We start from the raw sequence: 19,375 nt of genomic DNA on the forward strand, positions 1-19,375 counted from the left end.
TTTTATTGTTCGCTTGAGAATTATATTCATTATCATTACTTCAAAAGTACGATAAAAAAGATTCAAAGACCAGACAGCGGCTCACAAAATTAAAATATCGCTTTTCTGATTGAACTTTTTCAAAACTTTATAAATATGTTTGCTAATATTGTAAATTGATTAGATTGTACTCATCTACCCACTCATGTAAAGCTTTCCATCTTTAAGAACGGCTAGCTCGTAGATAACTCAATTGTTAAGTTAAGCTCGCCATTTTTTTATATCTTATCGCAATTACTGTATTATATTAACTGTGTGTACAAATAAAGAATAAAGAATAATATATTAGAGCCTCCTAAAGTCTGCATTAAAAGGAAACGTTAACAACAGAAAAATCGCCGAGAATCGAGATAATATTTCAGATACAATTTCTTTCTACACATTTTGAGATTGCGAGTGATTTTGACGCCGTCTGAAAGTTTTTATGTTATTTCTTTTTAAATTCTCTTCGGTTGAACGGATCATTAGTCCTGTAGAATACTGTTTCAGAAAACAAAGGATATAGTAAAGTTTAGTACGGATAGATTTTAATTCAGCAGGATGCGCTTTATTTATTTTTTGTCTATACTAATAATATTATAAAGAGGAAATATTTGTTTGTTTGTTTGTTTGTTTGTATTGAATAGGCTCCGAAACTACTGAACCGATTTGAAAAGTTCTTTGACTGTTTGGAAGCTACACTATCTCCGAGTGACATAGGCTATATTCTTTTTTTTTTAGTTAGGGATCCTTACTAAAACTCCAATAATGTAACCAAAGGTAATTTTTTTTTACCTAAAATATGATTTACATCACGTGCGCTGCGAAAAATATTGATGATAGAATAAAATAATGTACTATGGCTTTGTAGAAACACATTATTATTTACAAAAAGCCGGAGCGGGCCGCTAGTACTATAATAACCTTATCACAGCATATACGGTGGAGGGCCGAAAAAAAAAAAAAAAAAAAACTGTAAACTTTAAAATTTATTACAAGGCTCAATCAGTTTTTTAGGTTAAAAGGAACTGAAAATTTTATCAAAATGTTTATATACAGCTGTTAACCATACTTTGTAGGAGAAACTCAGTCTCATAAGCGCAGTCACACTCTTAGAACTGCTTCACATTAAAATTAATATCTATATTAAATTTTCATTGCAATGGACGGATTTACGATGATCAGGAAGAGAATGGTTTTAAGGCAATTGAACCTTGATTAAGTACTAAGTACTCCTTCAGGCTACACATTAGTCTACCTTGAAGACAACGAAAAATGTGGCCGTCTTATAAGATCAAAAAACCATAAGAGTGATTAATCTATCTTAACATCAAAATGTTTTTCTTGAAGCCAGAAACTTTCGAGCTAAACCCGCTGGACAATAATGTATCAATCAAGTGACAAAGAATAACTTTCGCGTTCCATTTCTACGAAAAATCACGGGAAGATTGTTAGAAAATATTTCTGTTCGAATTTCTTCAAGAAACTAAGTTTATCGTGAGGTTTTTATCAAAGGATTTGACACCATCGTAAAGATTCTGTCCCGAGTAGGGGCTGATTGTGAATTTCGGAATAAATTTGGGAACTTAAAAACTTGTCGACTTGCTGAACTTTTTGCTGACTATTTTTTCTCTCTAATCCAAGAAACCTTTTGTTTGGGATTAATTCAATACTAAAATCGAATATTAATATTAATTTAGTCCGCTGGTTAGTAATCTGAGACTACATCACGGGATCAGAGTATAATTCTCGATCAGATTCTGTGCATTTTAAAGATAATCCGTATATTATTGGTGTTTTTTTATTGCTTAGATGGGTGGGCGAGCTCACAGCCCACCTGGTTTAAGTTGTTACTGGAGCCCACAGACATCTACAACGTAAATGTGCCACCCACCTTGAGATATAAGTATCAGTAGAGCTACAGCAGCTGCTCCACCCTTCAAACCGAAACGCATTACTGCTTCACGGCAGGAATAAACAGGTGTAGTTGTTTTTGCTTCCTAAATACATTTCCGGCATATGTTGTGAACAAGGAAAATTCTATAGTAGTGCCTCAATAAGAAAATCTTGTTTTTTTAATTGTTTCTATCGACAGTAATTGTGGAATGCTAACTGACGTCAGGGCTTTAAATTTTCTGATTGAAATTCTGTTATCGTATTAATTTGAAATTAACTAAATAGCAATCGCAATGACTATAATTTAGCAATTCGACCAAATATTAGAACAACATTCGTAGTTATATAAGACGTGGTTTTTTGAAGAATACCATATTATAAACAATTAAACTTCCCTCTCGATACAATCGCATGATAGAGTCGCATCGACGCTATGCCGGAAGACAATCTAATCTATTGCGACACTTTGCGGAAATCCAATCTCGCACGAAGATATTTATCACATGCCAACTCAATATACCGGTGCATAGAAAATGTTGGGGATAGTGTTGATACATTTACTGTTTTTTCATATTTTTTTTACCTTTTTTACATTTACATTTTGTTGATTAGTTGGCAAAAAAATGGTAACAAAAAAAAAACCAATAACAACTTCATCTCTGAATGATTGCTCACGTCACATGTACGTTGATTTAAATTCATCATAATATTAAAATTATATTGATACATTGATAGCTTTTCGTAGCGATCACAAGGAACTTAATGCTCTCAGAGTTTCAAATATTGATGAGACAATTATCGAATCTTTAAATTTTTTTTAGGCCGTATAGGCAGACGACCATACGGCCCGCCTGATGGTAAGTGGTTACCGTCGCTCATGGACGTCAGCAATGCCAGGAGCAGAGCCAAGCCGCTGCCTACCGTTGTTTCGATAAAAAATTCATCGACTTCTAAGCTGTGGCAGGCTGTATCATTTTGACGTTAATAGGTTACGGTGATAATTAATTTCATGCTATGGCAAAAAAAAACATAATAATAATAATAATAAAAAATATTCCAAGCATAAATTACAAAAATTCAAAGAAAAATATCGAGGTTCGGCGCTGTGGCGCTGATTTTCTACCAACACCTATGTAGCAACGTGCACACCAGCATCAGATCGATCAATCATTGTTTCAGTATATCAATAGTTTTTTTTTTCAAGAGTAAAAAAGTATGAAATATAGAAAAAAAATTACACAAAGTATTATTTGCGGTTTCGCAAGTCGTAGGCGTCTAATTGTAGGCTTTAATCCCGCCTTATTAAGCTGTAATAGTGGTAATTAGGGCTTCATCGAGCTAGTCTGAAAATCAACTAAAGTAGACTTTGGACCCTTGATCGAGTTCTTTTACCAAGAGTGTTTTTGATAAAACTTATATTTTGTTGAATCTACTTTCGTTGGGTATTACGAGTAGTTATATTAGTAAGGTAAGGAGTGTGTTCTAGGAGGATATTCTCATCTGAGATTTGCTATTGGTTTTAATATTATCATTTATGACCATCTCTGCAATTTTTTCACCGCATAGATAGCTGAACAACAAAAGTCACACCAAAAAATTGAAACACAAAAATTGCCTTAGATGGTATGGCCATATCATGAGACGGGACGAAGATCATGTGGTGAAGGTCGCATTGGGCTTGCCAGAACAAAATAAAGGTAGAGGCCGCCCGCCATCGACCTGGTGGTCAAACATCGAAAGAGACCTTAAGAAAGCCCAATTGCCAAAACCGACAACCCAGGACAGATCAGCCTGGCGCCGTAGAGTGAGGAGACCCAACAACAACTTCAGACCTGGTGTCAGGTTTAATTGAAATATTTATGTTAAGTTTCAAACTAGAGCACGACTTACGTTGCAATGAGAAAATGCTTGTAAATCTTCATCTCGACCATCAAAAAGATATTTATTGTGCTTATCAACGTCACCAAATATTTTCGCGTTAAAATTTTCACTTCTTCATCTTTTGATCTTAATTTTAATGTCATCATCTTGTCTAATGAATATAAGTACCGATTGAATACTAAAAAATACTGTAGTTTGTATTGGCTGGCATCTACTCTTAACTTTAGGTAACGATAGCTGCAGAGTATTATCACACATTTTTATTTTTACTGTCCACAGACTGGCCTCCCTCATGGCCAATGTTCGATCGAACATTGGCCATTGGAAGGCCATTGTATCAACAATGTTCGATCCTATGCTGCTCGCGTCTATCGCGCTTTTATTCAGCTTTATTAGTATTATTAAAACAATTTTTGTATTATAATTAGGTCGGTCGGTATTACTTGCAAAATGTGTTTAAAAAATTTATTAACTAAAAACTCCACACAGTTCACGAGCCAACATAGTAGTTTGTTGCAAGACACATTCTTCCATGAGAAATTGGAATCCAAAAACTTTGGAGCGAACACGATAGCTTTCTACTTTTACACCCAAGCTAAAAGTCGTAAAGTCAATTTGTTCCATAAACTGTTTGTACAAACAAATACAAAAAAAAAAGAATACCCAATCTTCTCGCGCAGAACTCTCAGCCGAGTTCGACACGTCCATCCATGTTAGCAAAGTTGTGACTACAATTTTTTATCTTGTGTTTTGGATTGGGAAATTAGATTTTCTTTCATGTTTTTTTTTCTAGCCCAACATATTTTAATGTAGGCATCCATTTAACCAAATTTAATGGAACGCTCTAGGTCAAGCCGTAGTGTATTTCGTGCTGTGAAAAATCCCAGTTTTTTTTTTGTTGCTTTGATGGATGGACGAGCTCACAGCCCACCTGGTGTTAAGTGGCTACTGGAGCCATAAACATCTACAACGTAAATGCGCCACCCACCTTGAGATATAAGTTCTAAGCTCTCAAGTATAGTTATAACGGCTGCCCCACCCATCAAACCGAAATGCATTGCCGCTTCACAACAGAAAAAGGCAGGGCGGTGGTACCTACCCGCGCTGACTCACAAGAGGTCCTACCACCAGTAATTACGCAAATTATAATTTTGCGGGTTTCATTTTTATTACACGATGATGATTCTATTATGTGCATTATCGTTTAGTGAATATTAGAATCAATAGTAATGTCGTTTTTTTACATACCATTCGGTTTGGTTTTAGACTTTTAAACGACAACCATTATTTTAATGAAATTGAGAATTATTACCTTATGTCATAATTAAAATTATAAAAACTTTATTTCTTAAGCCACGTGACGGCTTTTACGTTTGATGTAGGCTCATTAAATATCTTGGAGCTCACGTTTATCTACACTATTTATATGTTTACAAATCATTAACAAAAAGCACTCGGAAAACACGTAAAGAAAATTTTGAGAAAACATCAACATCAGTTCTGTATAATAAAATGTCTGGGAAATCCATTTGAAACGGAAAAATTGAGACTTCATTTCTAGAATTTGTAGCCGTCGCGTCGTATACCTAACAGGAGTACGTCTGAGAAGGGAAAATATTATTTTGACGTTTGGTTATAAATATCTTAGTATCGTGATAATGAACTGTCTTGTGTTATTAGAGGTGAACTCTTTTCTATTATATATCATTTCAGTTTTATTTTACGTTTTCATCTTTTTATTTTAACTAGAGGTCCCGCAGTAGTCGAAATTCGACTATAATTAATTGGAACTGTAAGTTTGTACACTATTATGATTGTATTTTATACTTCCAAAATCACAAATTTCGCCAAAGCTACACTATAAAAAATATTAACAAAGGCAAACAATATTTAATCTATTCTCAATTTGACCACAGACGTCAAGAACAAAAGTTTGACAATAAATAGTATGCATGCGTGTGTGCGTCAAATACATGGTATATAGTGTGTGTAATGTTTTCTTTATTGATTTAATGTATCTTTTATGCATTATTTAAAAAAAATATTAGCATTGTGCACTTCTTCTCTATATTCTCTATAAGTGTGGAAAATTTCATATTCCTCCGTCCGCGCAATTTTCGTAAAAAGGGATACAAAGTTTTTGCTTCACGTATTAATATATAGATTTTGACATTTAGTTGAAAATATATTATTATCACAGTCCGTATGCGACTGTGGACTATCACGCATTATTTTGATTTGCAATGTTAATTTGCTTGATGACTTTAACCATTTGAGAAAAATATCATGTGTCGTCATCATCACTCTCCTGCCCTTCTCCTAGTCACCTGGGATCGGCGCAACATATTTTCTCCTTCGTGGATGAGTGAAGTCCTTTTTTTAATTGGTCTACGACAATTTTGGACATGGATCTCTACGATCTCCTAACAACAAAAGAGTAGAAAATGTAGCGCTATTCTTCGTAGCTTCCAGTCCGACTTTACTAACGAACTCTCATAATTCAAGAGCGGCGCCATCAGCACAGAATGCTGCCCAAAAGTCACTGACTCTCCGTAGCTATAAACGGAGCACACTATATTTTAATAATAACAAAGTTCAGATAGTTTCTAAATTGTTTCATAAAGTTATTACTTTTGGTACATGTGTTTTAAATGACATTATGATGGTTCGTATTCTGGATGTTCCACAATGAGAACATGTGATTCTTGATAATATTGACTTATTTTTTTTTTGGCAAAAGGTCAATCGAGTGACGAATGATAAGCGTTTACGGGTTTATTTGAGCAAGTAGAAATCTCAAAGTGAATTTCGAAACTCCACAATTGAGATAAAGAATCTAATTTTCAATAGAATGCAAGTGCAAAACTCAATTACGAGCATGTTGTAATGACAGCTAGTGTCCGTCAGAAGGAAACGTAAGATTAGATATAGAACGGGTTGGTTATCTGACTAGAATGGTTTTTAGAATTTAGAATTAGCATTACAACATTAAGCCCTTTGTAGTTTCCTCCAAAAATTATTGTCATCCGTCTTAAATAATTTTATATAAATAATATTAATAATTAATATTGGTCAAGAAACACACAATCATACTAGGGCAATACGGATATTGATTCAATGGACAAAAATTCAGATATAATTATTAATATATTGCAATTTTGTAAAACTGTAACAAAGTTTGTCTGTATATTGAAATAATTTACAAATGAACACAAAGATGTTGTGTGTTAGGATATTACGTTTCACCTTTGAACTAATGAATGAAAACTCTGGTAATTATCAATTATCTCAACTAGTCGTAAAAAAGAATTTCTTAGCAACAAATAAATCCCTATCAATCGTATTCACACCCCAAATGTATCATGAAGCTTTTTAAAAGCCTCCCAATAAAGAAGTTCATAAACAAGCTAAACAAACTTTCTTATTATCTCCACGATACAGTTGCCGAGGGCGAAGTCAGTCTGAAACCGCAATTTTAATTGGAGTTGTTCTTCATGCCACAGTATGTTATCCACTTTTTATCGCACAAGAAATTCAATTACTAAAGTTGCAATCCTACGTGTGAGCTCCAAGCCAACAGCTGGCAGACAAAGACCCATGACATGAGACGAGATTAGTCTCGGTAGGCAGCGGCTTGGCTCTGCCCCTGGCATTGCTGAAGTCCATGGGCGACGGTAACCACTCACCATCAGGTGGGCTGTATGCTCGTCTGCCTACATGGGCAAAAAAAAGTCTCGGAAGCCAAGGTCCATTTTAGCTCAAGCATAAATATTTTGAGGCATTGCCAATTATAGGAACAGTTTATTTGGATTTCGATACAAACGGATTTTTGTTTTTGAATGAAAATCTCTTTGTTAAAGACAGGCGAGATTTTTTTTATTTTATTGCTAGGTTGGTTGGAAGAGCTCACGGCCCACCTGGTGTTAAGTGGTTACCGGAGCTTATAGACGACGTAAATGCCGCCACCTACATCGGGACATAAGTTCTAAGTGTCAGTTTTAACAGTGCAACGATTGCCCTACCCTACGGCGCGCACTGTGCGGTGCCGTGGGTTTCGTGGAGTCGGAGTGGTGGGGCTCGATGGGGTTTAGTCGGTAGAATTGGAAGAAGAGGAGGAGCCCTGGATTCCCCAGCGTTAAAAAAAAACGGGTGGTGGTACCTAACCGTGCGCACTAAAGACGTCCTACCACCAGTAATTACGCAAATTATAATTTAACGGGTTTGATTTAATATCTTATCATATTTAGTATATCGGAGTGCTTTGAATGCTTTGAAAAATTATCAACATTACAAATTCTTTTTAAATAAATAAGTCCTTACACGGACTAAAGCCATAACATTCATACTGTTTCGTTATCAGTAAGCCACATCACAGCTGGAAAAACAATAACAATAGAATAATTAAAGTTTTTCACTTTAACAGTTTACTAAGGTAGATTTAACTGGAATAGTATATCGGGCGTAGTTCGTTTCCAAATGATTCTTGTCCACCTGATGGTTGTCTGGAAGAGATCGCTCTTAGCGATAAGACCGCCAATTGTACTTTTTTGTGTTTAATGTATAGCACTGTTTATTTGTTTTTTGGGTACAATAAAGAATACTCTCTCTCTCTCTCTCTCTTTTTTTCATTTTTTATTGCTTAGATAGGTGGACGAGCTCACAGCCCTCCTGGTGTTAAGTGGTTACTGGAGCCCATAGATATCTACAACGTAAATGCGCCACCCACCTTGAGATATAAGTTCTAAGGTCTCAGTATAGTTACAACGGCTACCCCACCCTTCGAACCGAAACGCATTACTGCTTCACGGCGGAAATAGGCGGGGTGGTGGTACCTACCCGTGCGGACTCCCAAGAGGTCCTACCACCAGTGAAAGGGTCCTACCACCAGTCTCTCTCTCTCTCTCTTTCTCTCTCTCTAAGGTAGCTATTTATTAATTATAAATTATCAACGTACACGAATACTGCTACCATTATTTCATCATACTTATTCTTCGTTAATTGTTTTGTTTCTATTTTTATGATTTGCTATAATGTTCGGCAGCACACCTTATACATTGTAACACAATACTAAAATCGCTTCAATACGGAGGTAAAGAGGCAATCTCACGACCCATTAGCTGCACTATATCTGTGGAATACGTGAGCGACATAAATGAAGCTGTACCTAACGTTGCGAAGATCGAAAGGGCGGTAATAACCAAATATGCAGAAATGAAGACTAGACTCCGCTGCCCCAAAATGGCATATTTTTACTGCCCTTGTAAGCAGACGAGCATACGGCCCATATGGTTAGTGGTTACCGTCGCCCATGGACTTCAGCAATGCCGGGGGCAGAGCCAAGCCAGTGCCTACCGTTAAGTACTCTGCACGAGCCTCGTTTGAAGAAGGATATGTCATAGCGCTTTCATCCAAATTCCCAATAGTGGAGTGGATTTAGGCTAAAGGTTTAGCTGTTGTAAATGTTCATCTTACATCTGACGTTTACAGCAATACGAATAAAAGAACAGTTATTATGTAACAAATTCTGGGGACTGAAATAAAATTTAAATTAGGTAAATACGGCTTTCAATTTGGAGATCGTTTCGAACGCTTTTAGGAGCTCAAGCAAAATAAAACAATCCTCAATATACATATTAGCGTCTAAGATTGTTTTGGTAATTGAGTTATAATGGAAAAATCTGCTTTACTGATTATCATTATGGATATAAGTATGTTAAGCCCAGAGTTGGCGCATTACCTGATTTCTGATATTTGGCCCCACATTATTATACCGAACTAAGCTCAGTGATTTAGGGTTTATGAGGGTATGAATTTCCGGTCTATTAAATACAGACTATCCATCTATCCGCCGAAAATCCAAAAGATTACGCTTACCACGAAATTTCCGGCTATTCCCCTATCTTGAGTTTAATCAATATTAGTCAAGGTTGGTAAATGTACCAGGTTTTTTTTTTTTATTGCCATTGTAGACAGACGAACATACGGCCCACTTTATGGTGAGTGGTTACCGTCGCCCATTGACTTCAGTAATGCCAGGGGCAGAGCCAAGCCGCTGCATTTTATAACTTAGTATTTTTATTACAAAATTCATAGGAACACTAACTACTGCGCCACAGAGTTTTAATTAGAACAAAAGTTCTAACGACCTCGGCTTTCTGAAACTGCTTCTGCCGACCTCACCTTCCCACTCATCTAACGTATCCCTTACTATTTGCCAAATAAAGTATACTTTACTATCATCATGGTTCTGACCAACATTTTCAGATCAATAACTTAAAGCTAATGTCGGCGCCTCTCATGTTTTTTTTAAATTTTTATTGCCTAGATGTGTGGACGAGCTCACAGCCCACCTGGTGTTAAGTGGTTACTGGAACCCATAGACATCTACAACGTAAATGCGCCACACACCTTCAGATATAAGTTCTAAGGTCTCAGTATAGTTACAACGGCTGCCCCACCCTACAAACCGAAACGCATTCCTGCTTCACGGCAGAAATAGGCGAGGCGGTGGTACCTATTCTTGCGGACTCACAAGAGGTCCTACGACTAGTAATTACGCAAATTATAATTTTGCGGGTTTGATTTTTATTACACGATGTTATTCCTTCACCCTGGAAGTCAATCGTGAACAATTGTTAAGTACGTATTTCGTTAGAAAAATTGGTACCTGTCTTCGGGATTCGAACACCGTTGCATCGCTATATGCGAATGCACCGGACGTCTTATCCTTTAGGCCATGACGACTTTAAAATGCGCTCTAATATGGCTATGGTAGCTTATCTTGTTCTTAAACGTGCGCAAACAGAAGCTACACGTAAGAACACCACCCACGTAGTTGTAAAAAATGCTGGAAGGCGGTCTATTTTTCAATTTATTTCGTCTGTAGTCCAGTTCGCGCCTTTTTTTATTGCCTTTGTAGGCAGACGAGCGTACGGCCCACCTGATGGTAAGTGGTTACCGTCGCGCATGGACTTCAGCAATGCCAGGAGCAGAGCCAAGCCGCTGCCTACTGCCTCCTGTCGTTTTCAAAGACATACTTTACTATATAACCTCTCCGAAATCAGCCCACCTGATCAGTCTTTGTAATAAAACGAATGAGAAATTTTCTTGCCGCAAACGCTCAGTCGTCATAGTTTTCGCGTCCCTTTAACTTCGGTACATTTATTAAATAGCTACCTGACGACATTATAACTTACTTTCTGATACACGATATCAATTTAATATAAAAATTATTTCAAAAACTTTTGCACTGGGGCACTTTAACCTAATAAAACGCGGTAAAGATTGACTTTAGACTGACATTTATTAGACGTAACATAGACTCAGTAAAATCATAGCCAATAGTAGAGTGGTGCTAGTGGTATTTTTAATGTCATATAAAATAATAATTTAATACTTTTTTACAACTAAACAACCAATCGTAGTCTAAAAGGTGGGTTACTCATGTTTCGTGTTATCTCGAGCGTTTTGATGTCCACGGTCACAAGACATGTCAAAATGACTGTACACTTAACTAATTAACAATCTATATATTAATACGTGGAGCAAAAACGTTGTATCCCTTTTTACGAAAATTGCGCGTACGGAAGAGTATGAAATTTTCCACACTTATAGAGAATATAGAGAAGAAGTGCACAATGCTAATATTTTTTTAAAATAATGCATAAAAGATATATTAAATCAATAAAGAAAAAAATACACACACTACATACCATGTATTTGACGCACACACGCATGCATACTATTTATTGTCAAACTTTTGTTCTTGACGTCTATGGTCAAATTGAGAATAGATTAAAAATTGTTTATTAATATTTTTTTATAATGTAGTCTTGGCGAAATTTGTGATTATAGAAGTATAAAATACAATCATAATATAATATAGTGCACAAACTTACAATTCCAATTAATTATAGTCGAATTTCGACTACTGCGGGACCTCTAGTTTATTCATAATTTCCACTCGTGAACTTTAAAGCTTGAAAGTATTCGTGCGAACAAAATCCTAACAAAGGAGTCGTCCTTGATAGCAAAAGGAAGTGTTTCTTCAAAAATATATACGAAATAAGAACAGGAAAAATTTCCTCGAATTTCCTTGAGGGAAACGTGTCATTCAGAAAGTCAAATTGCATCAAAGGCCTATCCATCACCTTTCCCTTGTTAAGAGGTGTTGTTTAAGGTCTGAGACGATGTCCATTCGTCATCGCAAATAAATTGGTTTAGGTAATTTTCTTATGCGACCTTTCCTTAGATAAAAACAAGTAGAAACATTTTTGAGGGATGTTGGAAAATAATGTTTATTTTAAACTAAAGAATCATCTGTTTGTTTAAATCTTATATCTTTAAACGAGCAATTCTTGTATATATATAATATGAATCTCAGAAACGGCTTCAACGATTTTCATAAAATTTAGTATACAAGGGATTTCGGGGGCGATAAATCGTTTCGTGTTTTCAATAATCAACTCTTCCCGACATCTATTGGCGAATAATAATACTATTTTTCTTAATTGAGGGCAACTAACCGCTTTAAAGACACAACAAGCTGGTCATCATCTAGTATATAATATATAAAAGAAAGTCGTGTTAGTTAGACTATTTATAACTCAAGAACGGCTGAACTGATTTGGCTGAAAATTGGTCATCATCTAGTGTTACTTAATACACTTTGTGATACAAATGAATTTGTTGATCTAGATTCTTGATTCTTCTTGATCTGATTAATGTACTTTCGAGGTAAAAATATCATTGTTCAGTTGTTTTCGATCAAATCTACATAAGTGACATATCGTTAAAAACAAAAAACTCTCAACCATTTTTTTATACATACACGCGCCGGTGTATGTTCGTAAAAAATATTAACTCTATTCCCACTGTTCATAATGTCACGAAAAATTATGAGTTCGTGAAAATTTAATTAGAAGAATTTGTTTGCATTCATGCTACGACTCGATATTGAAAATGGATTACATTGTGTTTCTGCATGATGAATATTTGATAATTCAATTGATTTGTAGTCAATTTTACTGTTTTAAAGATATTAAGTATGTTACTATTATTGATTAGATTTTTGAACACGCTAAACTGAAACTATATTCGAAAATTCAAGATTCCAATGAGAAAACGTGTTAATATATTATGTTTATAACCTAGTATTTATTTTCACTCATGTCTACTATAATTCTTTAAATGGTCGCCATGTATTAACTTTATCACAGCTACGCACTTCTTGACTCTTTCACTTCATCAACGAGGGTTAACTGGAAGACAATGCCTGCATGGCGTTAAGTTCGCCTTTATACAATACTTTTGTGCAATAAAGAATTTTCAATCAATCAATCAAGACGTAAATAGTATAAGCTAATCCGTATGATCTTAGTCAACCGTATCGATTTCATTTTCTCAATACACGTGATTTAAATTTAAAATAATTAAAAAACCACCATATTTGTACTGGCCGTCTTGTGGGTCCAAAATATCTCGAGATTGACGTGGTCGATGTCAATGGGCAACGGTGACCACTTAACACCCGATGGGCCGTGATCTCTTCCATCCGCATTAGTAGTTAAAAAATATATATATCGTAAGGATGTTCCAAGAATTTTTTGAACTCCCAAGTAATTGCAATTAAGCTAAAATCTCCATTACTGTGTACGCAGAAAACATAAAATTTCATCAAATATGTGTACAATTTTAATAACCGTATTATATTAAAAATTGCTACTAAATAATCTGTCATTGATTAATATAAAATAACATTTGGCAATAATTAAAAAAAGAGTTTCAACAGTAATAGAAGATACTCTATGGCTTTTCAATAAAATAAGTTTTGCCCTGTGTACTGTGGTGTATCTATGGCTTTTCAAAAAAAGAAGTTTTGCACTGTGTACTATGTTGTAGATTGCCCTAAATTTATCGATAGTGATATATTCATACCATACGTTTGAATCATAACGACACACAGATAAAAAATTGAAAAAAAAACCATCAAAACTCACATTACAGGTAATCCTCTAATGTGAGTTTTGATAAGTTTTTTTATATAAAATTTTAATTTGTCAATAAAGATACCTGAAAAGTCACTGGATTTGCTTTAATTAGCCTTTCAAGTCCGGTTCCTATTCACTTTAGAGTTCCGTCGTCGGTCCATATCAATAAAACAATAACTCAGCAATTTGTACAGGATAATGCATTCATTAATTTAAGGTAAATTATTGCAATTATATTTAGGTATGTACTTAACTCTTAGAAACTAATAAAAAAACAATTCCCGAACTATTTACCTAGGAGACCTCTTATCGGTGTCCCCAAATAAAAAACTTGACTTAGGTCCATTACTTCACAGGAAAAGTAGTTTTTTTTTACAAAAACAAACTCTAAATCACAGGTTCATTCACACAAAAACACCGAACATTAAATTTCCTCACAAATTATCTATTTTAAATCACGTACATCGAAAGTTTGAACGAAAAGCTAGTCTCAACGTACCGCCCGTGTGCCCGGCACAAAAGCTAAAGCCTTACTAAAATCTTGAAAGCGCCACCTAAACAAACCGTTTTCACGTCAACCAGAGACTATCGCTTTGCTTGCTATACATCGATGTGCATGTTTCACTGACTCGAAGAACTTCCAAACAAAACTCATCGATGTATATGGTCCTGAAATAAATTACCACAGTTATAGAGCGTAATTTCGTAGCATGTGCGAGATAATAACACTGATGTGTTTAACGTAATGAGGATGACTATAGTATAGGCCACGACGACTTAATGATCTTTTGCATACAAATTATCTGAGAACTAGATATAGAGATTATATTCTGAGAACAGAAAATGAAGTAGGGCAATTATCATCGACAAAAAAATATGTTTAAAAATTATTAAGGCGAGTATAGCCCCTCGTAAAAGCTAGCATTGTCTCGATATCGTTCATCTATTTATCACGTCATTACGGATCCACCCGATTCCTTAACGGTGCTTTTAGGTACCTCAAGCACTGGTCACCGTCCTCGCCAAGCCCGTCGCTTACGACGAAGAGCTCGACGAGTAAATTAACCCATAGACACAGCCCACTGAGTTTCTCGCCGGGTCTTCTCAGTCGGTTGCGTTTCCGATCCGGTGGTAGACTGCGAAACACTACTATTGTTAAGGCCAGTGTTAGCAACACTCCAGTTTGAGCCCCGTGAGGTCACTTACACGTCAAGGAGAAGCTGAAGTAGCCTCTCAAGACTATCAGCATAGGTAAAAAAAAGATGTGTGTTGTCGTGGGACACCTGATAGTAACGAAGTTCCTTATTATAAAAATATTAATTTTAAGTTCTATTCGAGGTATAAAGAAAATAACTATTCGGGTATACATTTTTTATTATGATTTTTTTTATTGATAAAAATAAATAAAAAACTACTTTACAAAGTTATCAACTTTATTTTATTCACGATAATTTATAAAAATATATTATAATAATATGCTAAGAAACAGCTATTTATATGAATAATAATAATAACCGTCATCATGTAGACTATACATTAGCACCGTATAGCCATCATACTAAGACTATACATAAATAATAAAAGTCTTACGTTACGGACGTTTTTTTTCCGGATAAGGTACCCCTCAGCATCGTCCCATAAGGAACTTCGTTCCAAAAAATAAAATATTATCTATAAAATAAAACTAATCTAAACTGTTTTTAAATTACATAAATTACACATTAAAATAAACCGATGAAGTTTGCTTTAAAATGGCAAAAACTCCTAACCATCAATCAAAGTACAATCTTGATCCCTCTTTAAGCATCTGTACCGAATGCTTTTAGAGCCGCGAACCAGCAAATAAAGACTGGCTCTGGTGAAAGGGCAACGATTTTGGAAACTCTAACGAACTCTTCCAATTCGTACAGTAGCGTATTCGGGAATTGAGGATATCCATAATAAGTAGTAAATAACTGGGAACAAATCACACACGGTCGTCTGGTCCCAAATAAGGATTTCCTGTGTTATGGGTATCAGACTGACGTACATACTTATATACGTTTAAATATATATGAGCAGGCTGCTGGTTCCATGGTGCTTATAAAATGATGACATCATCGTCGCTGACGCCATTCTCTTCATCATTATCCTTCTATCTATTCCTTCCATCTTCTGAGTCGGTCTTTTCATTGCTGAAGCTGAATTTGAAATGTTGACCACTCGATATACAATGCTTCCCCACGTCTTCCTGTCCTCGGCGGTTTCCTTCCATACTGACCGTAATTAAGACTAGCTTCTCCAATGAATTCCATATAACTACATTTCAGGTTACCACGGTAACAACAGAGAGCTCCACCTCCAGCTGTCGACACTTTAAATACGAGTGACTATTGTCGCACAACACATTCCGTCTCGAGCAACCGAACGAAGCGGAGCTCCCTGTTGTTATTGTTGTACACTTGAAATTCAATAAATGGAATTCATTGGAAAAGTGAGTCTTAGTCATTGTCACTATGGAAGGCAATGACGACAACTAACAGTGTGGCGCCAGTAGCTGGAGTCATCAGTCTCTGACGTCACCGCTCACTCCGTTATATATACTTGCTTTCGTACACCGGTAAAGAAGATTCAATTTAGGACGAACAATAATGAACCTTGGTCAGCCCCCACGACCCCCGCTAAGTACGTTCCCTCGAAACGTATCGTAAATCAGCTAAGGTAATAACGTCGGTGGATTTACGCGCCACATAGGTACCTCAACCCTCTGATATGGGGGTAAAAGGTACCCGTTTACCGTACTTTGCATAAATAGTCCTATTTGCAATTCCCTTTATTTGACGATCCAATAAGGTCGGTGGATCGCCATCATGGCGGTGTTATCTCTGTCTACGCAGTATCAATGTTTGTTTTTCCACACGTTGTGGGTAGGTTTATTATTTTTTTTGCAATGAAATGTAAATGACGAAATTTAGTGAAATGAAGTGTAGTGACTCCAAAGTAATGAACATTTTCCAAATAATACATGACCTAAAGGTCTATGTTACCAGGTCATAAAATAAAAAAGCAATAAAATGTACAGACTTAGTTGATTTTAGAGGTTGTACTATTTGTGCGTGGTTTTAATTTTACAATTTTATTTTTTTGGTATGTAATATTTTTTATATGAATTGGTGATTAGCATTAGGTTTAATAATTGAACGAAATTAGATATATTATGTAGTCTAAATCTATAGAAAATGGGAATAAAATCAATGTTAATTTTTATAAGTGACGATTATTTGGAAAGAAGTGTATAATACTTGAATTCAACTGTCCGGACTTTTTCTTTTGCAGCTCGTCTTTAACTGGTTCCTAAAGGAGGTCGTGTTCATGTTGTGATATAATTTACTGTTTTATGATCCACTATAGTTTGAAGCCCGTTATTTCATTAAAAGCGGTTCGCCAGCAGAATCAATACAAAAAAAAAAAACATACAATCATGTAGATTTATTGAACACTGTTAATCTAATGAAAGAACAAAATTAATTAAAACAAAAACAAAAATAATTAATTCGCATTAATGAATGTCTATTTTTCCTTTTTTATTTATTGACCAATTCTGAGTATTGTTCGAAATTTCCAATTGAAATCGTATCTCATTTGGAAGTTAGTTCAGAATCAATTCCAAATGGCACCCCCAAGATATATTGCCTAAATCGAACTAGTAAAATGAGTTTGAATAGCTTTATATTCAGATTTAGATGAGGCTAAATTACGATATTTTTATTATAATTTTATTACATTTAAAATTTAATTTAAAACTATGTCAGATAGACTTTATATTCGTCTGCTAGTTTTTTTTTTTATTGCTTAGATTGGTGGATGAGCTCACAGCCCACCTGATGTTAAGTGGTTACTGGAGCCCATGGACATCTACAACGTAAATGCGCTACCCACCTTGAGATATAAGTTCTAAGATCTCAGTATAGTTACAACGGCTGCCCTACCCTTCAAACCGAAACGCATTACTGCTTCACGACAGAAATAGGCTAGGCGGTGGTACCTACCTGCGCGAACTCACAAGATGTCCTACCAACAGTAAAAATAGATAGACTTTATATTCATTTGCTTCGGAAGCAAATTTGAAACCATATTTTTGCATTACTGGGCGGACGCGCTCACAGCCCACTTGATGTAAAGTGGCTACTGGACCCCTAGACATCTACAACGTACATGTCACCACCTACCTTGAGATATGAGTTCTGAGGTCTCACTTTTAACAGTACAACGGCTACCCCACGCTGAGAGCTATACTGAAATGTTAAGGGTAATAATATATAATATAATATAATAATAGGGTAATAAAAGTGAAACCCGCAAAATTATAATTTGCGTAATTACTGGTGGTAGGACCTGTTGTGAGTCCGCGCGGGTAGGTACCACCGCCCTGCCTATTTCTGCCGTGAAGCAGTAATGCGTTTCGGTTCGAAGGGTGGGGTAGCCGTTGTAACTATACTGAGACCTTACAACTTATATCTCAAGGTGGGTGGCGCATTTACGTTGTAGATGTCTATGGGCTCCAGTAACCACTTAACATCAGGTGGGCTGTGAGCTCGTCCACCCATCTAAGCAATAAAAAAAAAAAATTTTTTTATTGTAATGTAAAAGCAAACGAGCTCACGACCCGCCTGGTTTTAAGTGGCCCGAGTCCACGAACATCGCAACCGAAAATTCACCACTTTTAAAACATAAAGACGAACACTCATACTATACTATATTAAATATATTATAATACAACTAAAAAATAACTATAGGATCGTCCATTAATAAATTAAATATCTTTGCCCTTTCAAGACTGGAAACTGAATTAATTAGATATTTCCATAAAAACTAATGTTAAGGGTTGGTTAACTCGCCGGAAATTAGCAACGGATAGGGCTGTAAGGATTTTTGCGTTGCTCAAATTTAGCTTAGATCATCATAATAAAATCAATATACTTCAAGTATAGTAAAAACATAGTAACAAAAGTACAGTAAAATAGAAATGAGATTTACTAAAATATTTATTCGAAAGCTATATCCCGTTTGATCTATTTATTTATTATTTCGTAGACGGGTCAACGAGCTCCTGGCCTACCTGGCGTTAAGTGGTTACCGAAACCTATAGACATCATTACAATGACGATGATAACGGTCTTGGAGATCCTCTACTAATCTACACAAAAAGACTAATCTACCAGAAAACCTAATTCAAGACACATAATTCCTTTACCTTTTTAATAGAATTAAAACCTTTTTCGACTTTAAAAAAATCGTTTGACGTAACACGCATATTTTGAAAATTATTGACGTTTGTTGAAAAGTATCTGTCGCGTCTTGTTAATGGTAAGCAATGTATTACATACTTAATTTTATAATATTTTGAGATCTGTTATTTGCTTTTAAACTAGCATTTTCTTTATTTAGAATACGTGAATCTCAGTCATGTGCATCCAGACTAGTTACACGACCACGTTACAGATTACGGATTCCTAAAAATAAAAACTAAGATCGAAATTAAATTCTAGAAACAAAATGTAATGACCAAAAAAATGAAACTGAAACCAAAAAATGACTAAGTAGTCTTCAGC

The 19,375-nt window shown here is 35.5% G+C and overlaps 1 protein-coding gene across 2 annotated transcripts in view; it reads right to left on the reverse strand.

Annotated features, from left to right (window-relative positions):
- LOC101735568 (hemicentin-1) overlaps window positions 1–14,318 on the reverse strand; it is a 72,738-nt gene extending 58,420 nt beyond the window's left edge. Inside the window, exon 1 of one of the 2 annotated variants that reach the window (XM_062669442.1) lies at window positions 14,079–14,318. The gene's annotated coding sequence lies outside the window, so the exon portion shown is untranslated. Of the gene's footprint in view, window positions 1–13,866; window positions 14,042–14,078 lie in introns of those variants that run through there. The other variant, XM_062669443.1, reaches the window with a different exon arrangement.
- Window positions 14,319–19,375: the final 5,057 nt, after the last annotated feature.

Source organism: Bombyx mori, chromosome 7 (assembly GCF_030269925.1).
Source record: "Bombyx mori chromosome 7, ASM3026992v2".
NCBI classification, from domain to species: Eukaryota; Metazoa; Arthropoda; class Insecta; order Lepidoptera; family Bombycidae; genus Bombyx; species Bombyx mori.